This window comes from Dromiciops gliroides, chromosome 1 (assembly GCF_019393635.1).
Source record: "Dromiciops gliroides isolate mDroGli1 chromosome 1, mDroGli1.pri, whole genome shotgun sequence".
Taxonomy (NCBI): domain Eukaryota; kingdom Metazoa; phylum Chordata; class Mammalia; order Microbiotheria; family Microbiotheriidae; genus Dromiciops; species Dromiciops gliroides.
In genome coordinates this window covers 401,172,308-401,188,341 of record NC_057861.1, presented here as the reverse complement: position 1 = coordinate 401,188,341, position 16,034 = coordinate 401,172,308, and positions in this window count along the sequence as shown.

Below are 16,034 nucleotides of genomic sequence, written 5' to 3'. Positions count from 1 at the left end.
GGAGCTCACCGTCCTATGTGAGCTCATTCAACATCCAAGAGATCACTTGGAAGAAGAAATGATTATATTTTACCTTGTCAATGCTCAGAAGAAAAGAAGTACTTGGTTAGGGATCTTTTTCCCCCCTAGCTTTTACCCACCCTGTGTTTTTCCCCCTTTTCAAAAAACTTTATTTCCAAAGCAATTCATTTAGCATGTGTCTACCTATTTCTGGGGCTCTACTTAGACGTTGCAATGCAGCTAGGGTTGAAGTTCAAAATCAATGCAAAAAAAAAAAGTCACAAAAGAGGTAAAAACCCCTGCTGGCAGCGTTTCTAGGTTACTCGATTCTGGAAAAAAACTTATCAGTTGGACTTCCACTGACCCAGAACTGCCTGGGGAGAAGACTAATCCATCACCAGCTCTGCTTGTCCAGTGACAGAACAGATTCAAAGTCCTTCCCCTCACCTTAGGGCATCTGTCAGAGTCTTTACTCAGAAATGCCAAGACCAGGCAGCTATCCCAAGAAAACAGATGAGCCTGCGGGGAAATGGGAACACTGCTCCAGAGAGGGAAGTCCTGAGGAGGGGAAAAGCTTGCCTGCTACAGAACAAACTTGCTTAGCCTGCGGGTGGCTGGCGCCACCCTTTAGGCAACCAGACCCTAGAGAAGACAGAGCAGACCTCCTGAAATGTCACCTGTGAACAAGGGCCTTCCTCAGCAGGACCAGAGAGTCTGGTAAGCGGAGGGAAGGAGGACAAGGGGAAGCTGTTCTATAACAATCAAATTTAGCTACTTTCAGATAAGGACTGAGATAGATTGTAAGCGAATAAGTGGCATTTACATGGTGCTTTAAGGTTTACAAACCACTTTATATGCATTGACTCATTTGACATATAACAACTGTGAGAGGTAAATGGTGCTATTCATCCATTTTATGGAAGTGGAAACTGAGGTTCAGAGAGTTAGTGACTTGTCTAAGGTCCCACCACTAGTAAGTGTCAGAGGGAAAATTTGAACCTTTTGGCTCTGAGTCCAGGTGAGTGCTCTCTCCCTTGTTGAAAGTTAAGTAGACCCTGAAACAAAAGTGGGAAAAAATTCTGCATAAAACAAGACATCTGGCCCATTGCTAACTACCTCAATGCCCCTGAGGCAAGTAATTTAAACTTCCTAGGCTTCAGTCTCCTCCTCTATAGAAGGTTCCTTTCTGCTCTAACAGTTTATGATTCCAGTGCTTTTCTATGAACACAGTTCAATTCAATATTCTTCAGTTACATCCAGACTCTTCATGATCCCATTTAGGGTTTTCTTGACAAAGATACTGGAGTGGTTTGCCATTTCCTTCTCCAGCTCATTTTACAAATGAAGAAACTGAGGCAAACAGGGTTTAGGTACGTGCCCAGGGTCTGAGGTCAGATTTGAACTCAGAAAGATAAGTCTTCTTGACTCCAGGTCCAGGCCTCTATCCACTGAGCCACCTACCTGCCCTATATAAATAGAGTAACTTCCCGGAAAAGAAGGCTTTAAAAAAAATTTCTGGAGAAGGCTTAGAAGAGATGAAGATAGATCCTGCAAAGGACTGTGGATGGAAGTTTTGACTAGATGAAATATAATATGCAACAGTGATCAATGAAGATTCTTCAGGATAAAAGTGGAACTTCAAGCAGATTAGCCTGGCGGCATCTGGTGCACAAAACATGAAGAGAAGAATGGAGTTGGGGGTGGGGGGCAGCTGAGAGAATATTACAATCAACCAGAAACAAAATGGCCATGGTGAGGATGAGGGTAGAGACAACAGGAACAGAAAGGAAGGGATAATTTTGAGAGATATTTCAAAGAGGAAAAGTGACAGGACTAGGGACTTGTTTTCCACATAAGATAAGAAAATGGGGAGAGTCAAAGCTATTTCCAGAGCAGAGCCTGAGTGACTGGTGGAATGGTGCTACCACTAACAGAAAAAGAAACGTTGGAATGAGGAGACGGCTTTCGGGAAAGATGGTTTCCTCTAGATGGTTCAGGGGATAGACCTCTGGGCCTAGAGTCAGGAAGAGCTGAGGTTAAGTCCAGGCTCAGACACTTACTAGCTGTGCAATCCTGGGCAAATCACTTAACCTCTGATTGCCCTAGTTTCCACATCTGTAAAATGGGAATAGTGAGTTCCTACTTCCCAGGGCTGTTGAGAAGATAAAATGCAATCATATTTGTAGAGGGCTTAGCACAGTGCCTGGTACATGGTAGCTATATGTTAGCTATTATGATGATGATTACTATGATCATTGAATATAACGAGTTTGATGGAAGAGTTGGGAACCCTATTGAGAAGGGTCTAGTAAGTAGTTGGAGAGGTAGGTAAGGGCAACAGTGGAGAATTAAAGATTTGGAAGTTATCAACATAGAGATCAGGGTTGAAACCATGAGAATGAAAGAGCTCTCCAAGGAAGAGTGTGGATAAAGGAAAGCAGAAGATGCAGAAACAAATAGGAAACAAAGTAGATGCCTATGGATGGGACAATGGCCAAATGAATTGTAGGATGTGAATATGCAGGAATATTATTGTACCTTAAGAGATAATAAATGTGAAGAATTCAGGGGAAATTTGGGAATACTAGAAGGAAGGATGAAGAGCACAATAAGCCAAGCCAATTTACGTAATGACCACAATAATTTAAAGGAAAACAGAACCTAAAAATGTTAGCACTCAGATGAATGTGATGACCAATTCTGAGTCCAGATAACTAATGAAGAAATCTTTCTCCCTCTACTCAGTATGGAAGTGGTAGACTATTGCGGCCAAGTATTTTCAAATAATAGTTGTTTTGCTTTGTTTTACTTACCTGTACATCTTAAGTTACAAGAGATGGTTATATTGGAGGGCAATGTTGGAAAATGACAGTGATTTTTAAAATCAGTCAATTTTTTAAAGTGGGATAAGGCAGGATGACCCGATGAGCAAAACGACTTGGTAGTTGTTTTCTACAAATCTCCAATATCCAGAAACCTCAAAAAAAAAAAAGAAAAAAAAAAGAAAAAGAAAAAGGAATTATATGCCAGATACAGGATCTACAGGATAAGAAGAAACAGCACACAAAATTTTTACAAAAGCCCATGAAATAATAATGAAGAATATAAATGCTTAGAGCATCTACTCAGCATACCCAGTCCTCGATCCACTCTGCACACTGGTCACCAGCAATACAAACAGCCTCTTAAGTCTATGCATCCGGGTCTGTGTGTAAGCATCTCTATCCAGTCTCCCCACAGCATTGACTTAGACCAGATCTCTTCTAACCTCACAAAACATAGGAGACACTAATTTTGCCCAGCCATGCAGGCAGATCAACTGTAAAGAGAAGTCATAGGTAGGCTAGAACTGTCTAAAGGGGAAAGAATTTCCATGACAGAGGGAAAGGGGATTGGAAACTCACCTGGGGCCATTCATCTTCTCCCAGGAGGTTACTCTGGGTAAAGACAGTCCAGTCCAGTCCAGGTTCCCATGACATCTAATGTGATGAGACTCAGGGTATCTGTATACAAGTCTTTTTGGCCAAAGAGTGAGGAGGGAAAAGAGTGAAGAAGAAGAAAAAAATGTTGGGAATATAAAAGAAAAGCTGAACCAAAAGTTCAAGGGAGAAAGCTTGAATAAATCCTAGCTCACAAGTAGATAAAACAATAGAAAGACTAAGAATGAGTAGAAATTCAAAGAGATACCAGAGTACAATGCACAAATATTTTATTTTAATATGATAGAAGATTAACTGAACTTCTCCAATAAAAAAAGATAATTCTGATGACTACCCAGAGGTCATGGAACAACATCAAGAAAATCAAGAATGGTTCAAAAGAGAAATTGTTCTCAAAATTGTTAGAAAATGGTATTAGGAATGAAGTAAAGTTAGAAATCAGCTCTGGATACAGAATTTTTTAAGAGTTGGGAGTGGACCCTTTGACCCAGCAATACCACTATTAGGTCTTTTCCCCAAAGAGATTATAGAAAAGGGAAAAGGGACCACATGTACAAAAATATTTATATCGGCTCTTTTTGTGCTGGCAAGGAATTGGAAACTGAGGGGTTGCCCATCAATTGGGGAATGGCTGAACAAGTTGTGGTATAAGAATGTGATGGAATACTATTGTGCTGTAAGAAACGATGAGCAGGTGGATTTTAGAGAAACCTGGAAGGACTTTCATGAACTGACGATGAGTGAGATGAGCAGAACCAGGAGAACACTGTACACAGTATCATCAACATTATGTGTTAATCAACTGTGATAGACTTGATTCTTCTCAGCAATACAATGGTACAAGATAGTTCCAAAGGACTCATGATAGAAAATGCTCTCCAAATCCAGAAAAAATAAGAACTGTGGAATATGGATGCAGATTGAACCATACTATTTCTTTTGGTTTTGGTGCTGTTGTTTTTCTTTTTTGAGGTTTTTCCTTTTTGCTCCGATTCTTCTCTTATAACATGACTAATGCAGAAATATGTTTAATGTGATTGTACATATATAACCTATATCAGATTACTTGCTGTCTTGGGGAGAGGGGAGGGAGGAGAGGAAGGGAAAAAAATTGAAACTGGAAATCTTATGAAAACAAATGTTGAAAACTATCTCTACATGTAACTGGAAAATAATAAAATACTTTTATAATTTAAAAAATGAGTTGGGGTGGGTGGGATGGCTTAAAAAGAAGACACAATGGACATTGTTCCCAAAGAAATAGGAGTCCTAAAGCAGAAAATGACAGATTTGGGACACAAAGAAATATAGAAGTAGAAGAAAATTTGGCAGAAGAGAAACAAAGGACAACAAAAATGAAAAGAACATCTGAATTCTAGAGAATCCTAAGCAATTGGCCAGGATGCAGTGATAACTTAAAACCCGAATATCATACCACAGGAAATAATACAAGAAGCCTGTCCTGAACTTTTAAATGTGAGCAGCAAAGCACTTATCAAGCAAATCCACAGATCACTACCAAAGAAAAAGCTGTTTATGTTTTGAAAGACAGCATGATGTAGAGCACTGTAATTTCAGTCAAGAAGGCCTTGGTTTAGATCTTGAGTCAGAAACTTACAAACTGTGTGACCCTTAAATCACTTAACCTCTCTGTGCCTCAGTTTCCTCGAATGTAAAATGAGGGGGTTATACTCCATGACCTCCAAGTTTCCTTCCAGCTATAAATCTATGAAGGTGGGGAACAGGGCTGGGATCCATGATTACAACTCAAAATTCAATAATGAAAACAACAAAAAAGCACAACAAATTTTGCAAGCAGCCAGGATAAAGACTTTCAAATATGAAAGAATTCCTCTTCAAATGACCCAGGGTTATTCTGCAGTCATGATAAATTAGATAAAGGAATGGCATTGTAAAAGAGCTCAAGCTGCAATTCAAAATACCATATCCTCCCATCTAATTATCTTTGCAAAAACATAGACCTTAAACAAAAGGGAAGCACAGAAGGCATTCTGCAAACAAACAAAACAATGGTGAACAATTCAACTCACCAGCACCTAAACAAAAGCAACTCAGGAAAGATAAGAAATAGTATGTTGTTGTTCAGTTGTGTCCAGTTCTTTGTGACTCTGTTTGAGGGTTTCTTGTTTTTGTTTTTGTTTTTACCCTTTGTAAAGCATTTTAATGAAAAGGAGCAGGCTGGAGTAGTAACTTAAGTATGACTTTAAAGGGTTTTCATAAACCTTTTCTTTTCTTTCTTTCATTTACCCTGATGTCCATGGGTTTTCTTAAGGACTCATGTGTAACTGCAATCTCAGAGTATAGCAAGAGGAAAAGGAAGCAAGATGGACAAGCTAAGTAACACAGTGGGTCATTTAGATCCCTTCTGTAACTTTCCCACACAATGGGTTTCTCACAAGATTATCCAGCCTCTTCTTGGTCCCACTCTCAGTCCTCTCTGCCCCTCATCAATTGGCTGTCCTCTTGATTTCACTGAAACCTGGATTTCTCCTGAAAACACTACATCTCTTGGCACCCTCTCCAAAGTTGGCTTTTCCCTCTCTCTCCTCCCTTAATACACAGATCCTGATGGACTACTGGTATATTACTCCTTCCCATTGCCATTTTCAGACCCTTCCTTTTCTTGTTTTTTTTTTCACATTTTTGTTTAACATCAACCTCCAAATTACATCCCTCTCCTGTCCCTGAAACAGTAAGAAATCAGAGATGTTATGCATATGAATTATATGTAAAACATTTCCATATTAGTCATTTTGTACAAGAAGACTCAAAAATGAAAGAAAGAACGTGAAAAATAGCACCCTTCAGTCTGTGCTCAAACAATATCAGTTCTTTCTCTGGAGGTGGATAGTGTGCCACATCATTAGTCCTTTGGGATTTTCTTAGATTATTGTATTGCTGACAATAGTTAAATCATTCACAGTTTTTCATTGAATGATATTATTGTTACTGTGCACAACATTCCCTGGTTCTGTTCACTCATTTGAGGTTTTTTTTGGCAAAGATACTGGAGTGGTTTGCCATTTCCTTCTCCAGCTCATTTTACAGATGAAAAACAGAGGCAAACAGGGTTAAGTGACTTGCCCAGGGTCACACTACTAGTAAGTGTCTGAGACCAGATTTGAACTCAGAAAGATAAGTCTTCCTGATTTCAGGCCTAGCACTTCATCTGCTTTGTAACCTTGTTCCCCTAGGAAACAGTATAATATAGTGGAAAGGATGCTTAGTATGGAGTGATAAAACTCAGGTTCAAATTCCAGCTCTGTCACTTTACCTGTGTGTCAAGTCACTTCACTTGTCTGAGTCTCGGTTTTCTGTTCTGTAAAACAAGGGGGTTGGGCAAGATGACCTCTGAAGTCCCCTCTATGCTCTATGTCTTTGATCCTATGATTATACAATAGGGTAAATAAGTATAATTATGATGAAAACACTGTCATGCAATAAATTCTCTCTTGTTTGTGCACTACTCAATATGAGAGAGAGAGAGAGAGAGAGAGAGAGAGAGAGAGAGAGAGAGATTGAACTAACAAAAGAGATAACAAAGAGGGATTATCAATTGACAAAGGAAGCCATAAGAAGCTTAATATTTAAGGTAAATTTAGAGAATCAGAAAAAAATGGAAGGAAGAAAAACTGAATTAGTGCTTAATGTACTTCTCAAAGATCATGGAACAACAGCAAGAAAATCCAGCATGAATAGCAATCCCCCAATAGATAAATGGTCAAAGGATATTAACAAACTGTCGTCCAAAAAATTGCAAAGTATCCATTACCACATGAAGAAATAGTCCAAATCACTAAGAGTAAGAGAAATGCAGATCCCAACAACCCTGAGGCTCTACCTCACCCCCTGAAAATTGGCAAAAATGACAAAAATGACAATATTCATTATTGGTAGGGTTTGAAAAGACTTGAAACACTAATCCATTATTGGTGGAGCTGCAGAATTATATAACCATTCTGGGAAGCAATTTGGAATTATGCATATATAATGACTAAGATGTCCAGATCCTTCGAACCAGAGACTCCATTACTGAGATTACACCCCAAGGAAGCCATTAATAAGAAGAAAGTCCCCATATACACCAAAATATTCATAGCAGCATTTTTAGTGATAACAAAGAATGCTAAACAAAACAAATGCCCACCAATTGGGGAATGACTAAACCAATTGTGATCCATTAATGTAATGGAATATTACTGTGTTATAAGAAATGATGTATGATGAAGACATAGAAGCATGAAAAGATCTATATTAACTGATGCAGAGCCAAGTAAACAATATACAGTGACTACAAATTAAAAGAACAACTAACAACAACAACAATGAATGTAACAAAATTATAAAGATTAATTAGAATTTGAATGAAAAGATCTAAGAAGACATCCCTACCTTACCCCTTCACAGAGGTGGGAGATGCACAGGTGCTATATATTGCTCACGTTTTCAGATTTCCTCAACATATTTATGTTGTGCTGACTTTTTTTTTCCTCTCCAAAACATACTATTTGTTATATAGGATAACTCCTTGGGAGGGATACATGGGATACTATGTTGACATGAGAAAAAGAATTAGTAAAAGCTTCTTTTTTAAAAAAGGAAATATAGAATAGTACAAAAATTATTCTCAAAGGATAACTGTTAAAAGAAGATATTGGGAATGAAATTATGTTAGAAGGAAGGAAATAAGCATTTATTAAGTATAAACCTACTATGTGCTAGGCATTATGTGAAACATTTACAAATATCATCTCATTTAATCTTCACAACAACCCTAGGAGGTAGTTTACAATTGAGAAAACTAAGGCAGACAGACTTGCCCAGGGTCATATAGCTAGTAAGTGTCTAAGGCTGAATTTGGACTCAAGTCTTTCTGACTCCAGGTCTAACACTCTAATTGCTGTATTCTCAATGCAAACTTTTTTTAAAGAGTAAGGACTTAGAAGACACAATAGATCCTAACCTCTTATAACTGAATATCTAATCTTTTTATGGGAGTACTGAAGCAACGAACTATTGAACAAATGGGCAGAAGAAAAATAAGGGACAGAGATCTGTTCCCACCAAGTCTTTTGCACCCACCTGAGGAAAGGAGATGGGAATTCCCAAAGGCAGTCAGTTGCTGACTGGGGGTGGGGATGGAGGAGAGATCGGTTCAGTAGAATTAGAGATAGAATAACCTGGTCGTAGGAGGGGACTATGCTTATGGTAAGGTTAGGGAATAGGACCAGGCCTTATGACTCAGAATGTATCATGTGGCATTTCATCATTTATAAACTGACATTTCTAAGAGTGAGTCACAACAAAAAATAGGAAGACTTATCTGAAATGACTTAGAGTAAAGTAAGTAGAACCAGAAGAACAATTTATACTAAATCATCATCAAGTCAGATTACAGGGGAGTAACAAAATAGGAAATGGAGGCAGAGGAGGTAGTACTCATCTCCCATGAGAACAGGGATTGGTTCATTTTTTTCCCCTTTGTATTCGCAGTACCAAACTCAACTCTGGGAGAAGAGCAGCTATTTAATAAATTCTTACTGATCTCAAAAATACCACTTGTGACATGACATGGCTCAGGGAGAAGGGGAGGGATGCATGGGATATTATGGTTATGGAAGAAACAAAAATGATTTTTTAAAATGCTTATTGATTAGTTGGTCTTTGTCCACAAAAGTTAGTGAAATAAAAAGAAGGGAAAAACCTTCCTTTTATCATGAACTTAACAGTCATCAACAAACACAAACATTCCATAATATAAAGAGAAATAAAAAAGAGGATTATACATGAAACTATGAACTTCTCATATAGTTTTTTTACATATTAAATTTAGTTTATGTGTTAAATTTAATAGGGCAGTAGCAAAATGTCTTATTTTTAATATCCCCTTCTGAACTTCTATGTATTTTTTAATTTTATTAATGTTCTTTCTTTTCTTTCTTCCTTGCTTTCTTCCTTTTTTCCTTCCCCCTTCTCTTTTCTTTCTTTCTTTCCCCTCTCCATCTTTCCCTTCCTTCTTTCCTTTCTTTTTTTTTTCCTTTGCATTTTTGTGACTTCCCATTAACTCACATTCATTCCCACCCTTCAGTAAAAACCCCTCCTTAGAGCAAGTATAGTCAGGCAAACCAAATCACAGGCTAGGTATGAAAATTCATGTCTCATTCTGCATCTCCAGTCTATTACCTATCTGCTAAGTTGTGGGACTGCATCAGGTCATATAGGTTGTACATAGTTTCTCTGAATTTTTCATGTTTGTCATTTCTTCTGGCATAATAATATTCCATTACAGTCATATATCACAATTTTCTCAGCCATTCCCCCATCGATGAACATGCACTTTGTTACCAACTCTTTGCTACCACAAAAAATGCTGCTATGAGAATACTTGTGTTTCCCATATATTTTACCCCTTTGGGGCAATGCCAAGGAGTGGTATTGCTAGGTCAAAGGGTATGTGCAGTTTCATATCATTTGGAGCATAGTTTGAAATTACAGAATGTTTGGGCCACTTTACGACTCCATCAACAGTGTATTAGTGTGTCTGTTGTGGTATGAAGTTAAAGAGAACCCTGATGACCATTTAAATGGCTAGAGAACAAAGTGCAAAGAAGTTAAAGGTAGAGCTATGGATGATTTGCAGATTGGAAACCATCCCCTCAGATAACTAGAATTAACAGCCATTTCCAGTGCCTGAGAAGTCAAGGAGAAGAAGCATAAGATTTGTTTAGGGTTTTTTTGTTGTTGTTGTTTTTGTTGTTGTTGTTGCTTTTTTGTGAAGCAATTGGGGTTAAGTGACTTGCACAGGGTCACACAGCTAGTAAGTGTCAAGTGTCTGAGGCCAGGTTTGAACTCAGGTCCTCCTGACTCCAGGGCCGGTACTTTATCCACTGCGCCACCTAGCTTCCCTGAGAAGAAGCATAAGATTAAGGTGGCCAATTATACAGTATCACTAACTAATGTCATTATTCAGAAACTCAGTATAGCCCAAATAAGACCTGTGGAATTTTTAAATCAGAAAATTGATTCAGTCTTTTTCCTAAGTTCTCAAGCTATTGAGTTTAGTCAACCGGTTTCCCAATACATTGTGAATTGGGGCCCTATGTATTCTGGTCTTCTTCTACCCAGAAAAGCCTGTTTATTTCTAAATGTCAGCATTCTCCGGCAAGGACTGGAAGACAGGGTCAGAGCAAATAAAGAGAGCCGAGCTACATCCTGCTGAGCAGTATTGGTGTTAAAACGTGACCCTGGTGGGGCTGAGGTCACAGATTCTATGGCCCTAGTTTGTATTGCTAACCATGGGCAGTCTGTTAGCCTGCTGTCAGTCACAAGGGGAGCTGAGTGAGAAACTGTGACTACATTAGTACTAATGGAAAAAAAACAGGTCAGAGCAATGGAAACCAGCAGCATCAGCTCTGTATATGAAACACAGTGCAGGAACACAGCGAATGGGGAGAAATGGGATGACTTTTCTGATGACCATCCCTGTACTCTATTTGATTTTCCTCTAGACCTGGTATTGGGCAAAATGCAAAAGTTGTGGAGTCTCAGAGTTTAGTGGAACCTCATCAGTTTTCTAATCCAATCTGGAGTTAGGGATCTTCTCTAGAACATCCTTAAAGGGAAAGGAACAAGCATTTATTAAGTACCTACTGTGTACCCAGCATTGTGCTAAGCCCTTTATAAATATTATCTCATTTGATCCTTAGAGCAACCCTAGGAGCTGGGTGCTATTATTAATTATCTCTGTTTTACATTTGAGGAAACTGAGAAAGAAGTTAAATGATTTATCCAGTTCTTGCTGTTGGTCCTTCATTCTCGAATTTGACATGACATCAGGGTGATGCCAGGACTTGTACTGAATTGAATTTAAGTGAGGGAGGGCTGTGCAAGGTCACCAACCTCACTCTCTCCTCCAGAACCATCTGGGTCCAGGGACAAGATATATATCAAGATGACTGGAGATGGCCCTGGATGTTTTAAGGCAATTGGGGTTAAGTGACTTGCACAGGGTCACACAGCTAGTAAGTGTCTGAGGTGAGATTTGAACTCAGGTCCTCCTGATTCCAGGGCCAGTGCTCTATTCACTGAACTACCTAATTGTCTCCAGCTAGGTAGAAGAGAATGACACTATTTTATTGTACTAAAAGGAAAAAGAAAGAAATTCAGATCAGAAGTAAGAGGAAGTAGTAGTATAGAGACCTTAGCTCTTCCTGTATCTATCATACACAGCTAAGAAGTATCTGTGGCTGAATTTGAACTCAGATTTTCCAGATTCCAGACCCAGTGCTCTATTCACTGAACCCTAATTGTCTTCAGCTAGGTAGAGGAGAATGACACTATTTTATTGTACTAAGAGGAAAAAGAAAGAAATTCAGATCAGAAGTAAGAGGAAGTAGTAGTATAGAGACCTTAGCTCTTCCTGTATCTATCATACACAGCTAAGAAGTATCTGTGGTTGAATTTGAACTCAGATTTTCCAGATTCCAGACCCAGTGCTCTATTCACTGAACCCTAATTGTCTTCAGCTAGGTAGAGGAGAATGACACTATTTTATTGTACTAAGAGGAAAAAGAGAGAAATTCATATCAGAAGTAAGAGGCAGTAGTAGCATAGAGAGAATGGGGTCACAGCCCATAAAAATAGTGTTTTTAGAGCTGGACAGGAATTTAGATATTATATAATCGAACCTCTTTGTTTTATACATCCCTAACAGATGGCCATTTAGCCTCTACTTGAAGATCTCTTATGATAGGGGACATGATACCACCCAAGAGAGTCCATTCTACTCCTTGTTGTTCAGTCATTTTGGGAGGGGGTGGTTCTTGATAAAGATACTAGAGTGTTTTGCCAGTTCATTTTACAGATGAGGAAAATGAGGAAAACAGGATTAAGTGACTTGCCCAGGGTCACACAGCTAGTAAGTGTCTGGGGCCAAATTTGAACTCAGGAAATTGAGTTTTCCTGACTCCAGGCCCAGTGCTCTATGCACGATGGTGCCACCTATGTCACATTCTACTTCAGCATAACTCATCATGAAATTTTTTTCTTATGCGAGTACTGCCCCTTCCACACATTAACATCTTAGTTCCTGAAGGGGACAGAAAAAGGAGGCATATAAGGACTGATGAAAATCACCTTGGGAAGAAACACAGCCTCTCAGACAAGTTGTTGAGGTGAGACACAGACTGTTGTTTGTCCTTTGTTTTTGAAGAGGATCAATGATGGGGGGGTGATGTCTTGAAAAATTTGGAATCCTAAATCTTATGAAAATGAATGTTGAAAACTACCCTTACATGTAACTGGAAAAAATAAAATAAGTGTTTGTTGCATTGAAAAAAAAAATCATTGTCTGGAGACTATGGGAAGATCATAGAAAGACTCCTGGGGTCCTTCGTGACAGTAAGGCACAGGCGAATCTTTTCAGTTTTACATTATGTTAGATAAAGTCTCCAGTTCCAGGTCTGGCACCAACTTGCTGGGCAAGTTATTTAATCTCTCCAAGCCTCAGTTTCTTCATCTGTAAAACAAAAGACTAGATGATTTCCAAGCTACGTTCTAGTTCTTAAATGTTATGCTTCTGTTTCAGGGCCAGAGGGTCTTGCCTGCTTTTTCTCTGGGCTTCTACCAGGGAAGGGCGATGCTGAAACACCCTCTTTCTCTTGTCTTGTTTCCAGGGGCAGCATAGCATAGGGCCAAGATCACTAAAATTTGAATCAAGAGAGCTGGGTTCAGCTACTAGCCATGTGACCCTGGATAAGCCACTTAATCTTTCTGAGCCTCAGTATCCTCATCTGTAGAATGGGTATTATAATACTTGCACTGTCCACCTCATAGGGTTGTTTTGAAGAATATTTTTTATGCTATAAAGACTTATGTTGGAGAAGGAAATGGCAAACTACTCCAGTATGTTTGCTAAGCAGACCCCAAAAATGGTTCATGAAGAGTCAGACATAACTAAAAAATGAAAAAACAACACAAGAACTTTATAAATTGAGCTATTATTATGAGGAAAGAATAAACATTTATTAAATGTCCACTCTGAGCCAGGCACTATACCAAGCACTTTACAAGAATTATCTCATGCTGAGAGGCGCAGAACCAGGAGAACATTGTACACAGTAACAGCAAAATTGTGAGGTAAACAATGGGGATAGACTTGGCTCTTCTCAGCAGTGCAACGATCCAAAACAGTTTCAAAGAACTCGTGATAGAAAATGTTCTCAACATTGAGAAAAAAGAACTGTGAATTATGAATGCAGATTGAACCATACTGTTTCTACTCTTGGACTGTTTTTTTTCCCCTTCTCTTTTGAGGTTTTCCCTTGTGCTCTGATTCTTCTTTCACAAGATGACTAATGCAGAAATATGTTTAATGTGATTGTACATATACAACCTATATCAGACTGCTTTCCATCTTGGGGAGGACAGACGGAAGGGAGAGTAGGAGAAAAAAATTGGAACTAAAAATCCTGTGAAAACAAATGTTGAAAACTATCCTTATATGTAACTGGAAAAATAATAAAATACTTTTAAAAAGTATTATCTCATTTGATCCTCACAATAGTCCTTTGAAGTAGGTGCTATTGTTTTCCCCATTTTGCAGTTGAGAAAACAAAGGCAAACAAAGGTTATGTTACCTGCCTGAGGTCACACATCCAGGAATTGTCTAAGGCCAAATTTTAACTCAGATCTTCCTGAATCCAAGCTCAGTGTGTTATTCACTGCATTACCAGCTGCCTGTTTTTGAAGAATCTTCTCTTATCACTCCATTTACCTGCCACTCATATAACCAAGAGTTGTATTGCTTAATCGATGGGCTAGCACATCAGGACATGAGACCTCTTAAAGAATCACTATCTGACTTGCTGTCTTTTATCCCTTCTCTACCCTCACCAGACCCCAGAGCCTAAAACCTATAATAGAAACATTACCTAAAATACCATCTTTCCAATTCCTATCTTAAACTCTGCAGGGGATAAGGCAGAGTGTAATTCTGCAACTCTTCCATAAATTAGCTCTACAAAGGGAACACGTCACAATAATCTGGCCTATGTCTCCCCAATTCTGATCATCCAGTCTCATCACGTTAGGTGTGAGATGTGCCCATCTCACCTTAGCTCTATTATAATCATTCCTACTCTTTCCTAGTTCTTCTCTGGGTCCTTCAGACCTTTGTTTTGTTGTCAATAAACTCTTCTAATAAACTCAAGCTTTTACTCACATGTTCCTACCACCTCTTTACTTTAATTGAAACATTTTCATGGGTCCTCTGGAATCATGGATACTCATTGCATTGGTCAGAGTTGAGGAGACATTACTACTGCAAAGCCTAAGTAGGAATCTTCCCTCCTTTCTACCCAGCCCCCTCCATCCCTTCTCTTCAGTCTCTCCCCCTCCTAGCTCCACGCACGACAGGAAATCTCCAATTAAATTTTTAACAGCAGGTAGTATACGTATGTGTGTGTGTATGTGTGCACACGCGCGTGTGTGCACCATCACTTCTGGACAACATGCTGGTCATAACTAGATTTGTAAATATATTTAGGAAGTACTCATTGAATAAAACACTAAACAGCTCAAAGGATAAAAGGAATTCCAGACTTTGCACTCTTCTGTCCAAAGTATCCCTGAGATAGCAAGATAGAGTTGCAAACTCTGTAATGCCCAAAAAATTGCTTCAGGAAAGGTTAGTGTTATGTAAAATGGAACAAATAATACTTGCACCATCTACCCCACAGAGTTATTGTAAGGAAAAATAATAATGATAATGATAATAGTGAGTATTTAAATGCAGTTGACTATGTGCAAGGGGTACATGGGATGTATGGGGTGTTCAGGGAAGACCTCTGTTGTGGGGGCTTGCTGAGCCCTTTTCAGGGCGGCCCATCCACCTTTGGTGTCCACCTATCACCCAACTCTCCCCTGTGGCTTCAAGAATCTGTAGCATTAACAGCAGTGGCCACACCCCAGTAAACCATCTCAGCAGATGGGCTAAATCAAGTTGAGGGTAACCAACAGGCCTCAAACATGATTAGTGAAGTAGGGAGATATCTATCCCAAGCATGTGAAGACTTTCCCTGGTGGAATGGTCAAATAAAAACAATTTGTTGGAGCACTTAGAACTTGGTCAGACATCAAAGATGCCCAGGTCATCCTGAACCAATGCTGGTCATCTTGACTTTTGTCTTGCCACTAGACTTCAGTGACTCTGGAAGAGAAGGCAAGGCTGAAGACTTTGTGCGACTGCCTCATTTAAATCCCATTCACACAAGAGTTAAGACATGCCCCACAATGTCACTGGTTCTCTTCAGAAACAAAGGCTGAGCAACAATGATGCATCAACAACAATGTACCAGGAGTTGTGCTAATGCTTTATAATTACTATGTCATTTAATCTTCACAACAACCCTGGGAAGCAGATTCTATTATGATCTACATTTTACAGATGATGAAACTGAGGCAAATAGGGGTTAAGAGGATTGCCTGGGATCATACAGCTACTAAATGCCTAAGGCCAGATATAAACTCAGGTCTTCCTAACTTCAGACGCTATTCCTCTAGAGCCACTGTGCC